This window comes from Macadamia integrifolia, unplaced genomic scaffold, assembly GCF_013358625.1.
Source record: "Macadamia integrifolia cultivar HAES 741 unplaced genomic scaffold, SCU_Mint_v3 scaffold1815, whole genome shotgun sequence".
Lineage (NCBI taxonomy): Eukaryota > Viridiplantae > Streptophyta > Magnoliopsida > Proteales > Proteaceae > Macadamia > Macadamia integrifolia.
In genome coordinates this window covers 39,512-42,491 of record NW_024868366.1, presented here as the reverse complement: position 1 = coordinate 42,491, position 2,980 = coordinate 39,512, and the positions used below count along the sequence as shown (strand labels likewise).

Below are 2,980 nucleotides of genomic sequence, written 5' to 3'. Positions count from 1 at the left end.
GTGATCATCTCCCCAAGAGTTGGCCTCAATTTGACCTTGGCAGCAATAGCAAGTTTCTGGCAGATTTCAGGAGAAGTAGATTGGATTTTTTCTATTTCATTCCCGTGAAGATTTACCTAGAACCAATCCAAAAACAGATAAACTTTGTTGTACTACTATTGAAGATCAAACCCTGTATACCACCAACTTAAATTCAATTTCAACACTTTCAGACCCAAGGAGACCAACTACATTCAATATCAGAACTGTCCATACCCATGAAAAGTTTACAATTCAACACCCAAAAAAAGCTCAAAAATTCCTAGCTTTTGATGCAACCAAGAGTTGTTAATGGAACTTATCATTAACAAAAGCAGAATTTGACATAGCTTGATCTAATCCAATCAAACAAGCAATCAAATGTAAGAGAATCTAACTAGTAAAAAAATCAAAGTTGGATATACCTCAATCCAATCTAGCACCTTTAAGCGAAGTTCCAAAACTGATTCCTTCTCAATCATTAGCAAAATGGAAAATATGATCATAAACCAAACCTTCTTAATCATTAGCAAAATGGAAAATATGATCATAAACCAAACCTTCTCAATCATTAGCAAAAAGGAAAATATGATCATAAACCAAAGCTTCTCAATCATTAGCAAAATGGAAAATATGAGCATAAACCAAACCTTCTCAATCATTAGCAAAATGGAAAATATGATCATAAACCAAACCGTCTATGTTACATAATGAAAAAAAAAAGGTAAGGTTTTGCTTTCACAGGGACATAAAGAGTTCCATGGCGTTTTAACTAGCACCTTTAAGCGAAGTTCCAAAACCTAGACCGATCAAGAAGCAATTCAAACAAACAGCAATAAGATGCCCAGGAACAGAACAGGAAAACCAAAACATTCTCTGCTCCTATTGAAAACCCACCCTTTTTTCCTTCCATAATACAAACATGACCCCGCTCAAGCTCACATATCAAAACAAAGACAACTACAAAGCAAAGTTATAGAGATTACCAAAGCAAACATTATAGTTTTACAGAGAAGCAGAGAAGAAAAAGAGATCAAAACCTAGTCAAAATTCCATACATTCCAAAGGAAGTTACAGAATTACAGAAATTTCTTTACAGAAAGAAAGAAAGAAGAAGAAGAAGAAGAAGAAGAAGAAGAAGAAGAAGAAAATCTGAAAAAATGGAAACCGAATTTCCATAATATTAAGAACATGCATACGAAGAAGAAAAAATTACATAAGAATCGAAATCTCACCTTAAATCAAGCTTCGATTCTAGTTCTTCAAACCTTGGAGTCGATCGTCTGATTTGGAAAGAGGGTAAACCCTAGATATGAAGTTTACAACCTGAAAAATAGAAACCGAACTTCAATAATCTTAATAAAACACAAATGTAGGCCAAGAATACAAAGAAGAGGGGAAATCTCACCTTCAATCAACTCGGTTTTAGGCAATCTTCTCAGATGCGAGCATCTATTATGGACAGAGGGTAAACGTGAGAAACCCTAAACACAAAAAAAGAAGAAGAAAAAGAGAAGGAAGAAAGAAGAAAAATAAGAAGAAGAAGAAGAAGAAAAAGAAGATGAAGACGAAGACGAAGAGGAAGAGGAAGAAGAATCCTCGAGCTGAAGAAGACGAAGACGAGTAAGAAGAGGAAGCAGAGGAAGCAGAGGAAGAAGAAGAAGAAGAAGAAGAAGAAGAAGAAGAAGAAGAAGAAGAAGAGGAATAAGAAGAAGAAGAATCAGAAGAAGAAGAAGAAGAAGAGGAAGAGGACGATTTACCTGTTTCTCACCTCCGTTGCTCTGTTTCAGGGAGAACCTCGATCGAGCTTCACCGTGAGAATCGCAGGAAACCGAAATTTTTGTGTCAATGTGAATCCATGTTTTTTATACCAACCCAATAAACCATGACTCGATCCCAGGTTAACCTATTGAGGTTAATCCGGATGAGTCATGGATTTTAGTTGAAATCCCTGATTCTACTGGCCACGACGACTCCGAATCGGCTTTTCACAAAAATGAACCAAACGGTTTAAACTTAATGGGAAACTGATTCCCTGGGATCTGGTCCAATGGATAATTTGAACCAAACGCCCCCTAAGACTTTCTACCACAGCTGAAGTGTTAATGCTAGGTTCTGCGTGTTCTAAGGGATGGCTATGTTGATGATGATTGCCCTAACTTCAGTTGCAAGTTGCAAAAAAAAAAAATAGAGAAGAGTTTGGTTTTTTTGGTCTTTTCCAATCTTTTATGATTCATAGATTTTTTTTTTTTTTTGATTACTCAATCATACCAAGCACCACTAGCCAATGGCCAACCTATGGGGTGTTACTAGGGCCAAAGGCCACCAATTTGTATACGAACCCACTCACATACACGCATAAATGCATACAGTAGAGTTTGATCCCACGAGTTCCTACCTTGGGTGTTGGTTCTTCAAGCCATACCCATCAACAATAGAAGCTATTGTTTGTTTTATGATTCATAGACGCCTTCATCGTAATATATAAACTTGGAAAAGCTGAGCTGCTAGGGAGGGTACCTTAGGAGTCTCTCAATCTTTTTCCTCCTCATATAAAATGATCTCACATGTCCTCTCATGTACATGCACCTCATTGGTGCGTTCCTTTATGCTCTTTTGTTGAATAATCCTTCTCTGTCAAGGTTTTAAAACTCGGGATCAATCTCAACCAATATCGATATAGATCGATGTTGAATCATTCTTTAGATGGATTGACACCTGTTCTTTTTTTTTTTTTAATCGGTTTTATTGATTTTTTTTACCCTTAGATCGTAGCACTAGATTGATATTGGATAGGTCAAGATTTGGAATTGGTCTCAACCAATACCAATATGATCCAAGTGATTTTGATTGATCCAATTCCAATTTTTAAAAATTTCCTCCTTATAGATTTTTCTGTTTCTTTAAAGTAAAAGAAACTATTTAGGCCTACAAAAATTAAATATTACTCTATTAAAATATA

The 2,980-nt window shown here is 35.8% G+C and overlaps 1 protein-coding gene across 1 annotated transcript in view; it reads right to left on the bottom strand.

Annotated features, from left to right (window-relative positions):
• Positions 1–1,856, bottom strand: part of LOC122064917 — a 6,089-nt gene extending 4,233 nt beyond the window's left edge. Inside the window, exons 1-3 of the mRNA XM_042628704.1 lie at positions 1,779–1,856; positions 1,427–1,470; positions 1,254–1,344 (exon numbers count right to left, since the gene is read on the bottom strand). The gene's annotated coding sequence lies outside the window, so the exon portion shown is untranslated. The remainder of the gene's footprint in view (positions 1–1,253; positions 1,345–1,426; positions 1,471–1,778) is intronic.
• Positions 1,857–2,980: the final 1,124 nt, after the last annotated feature.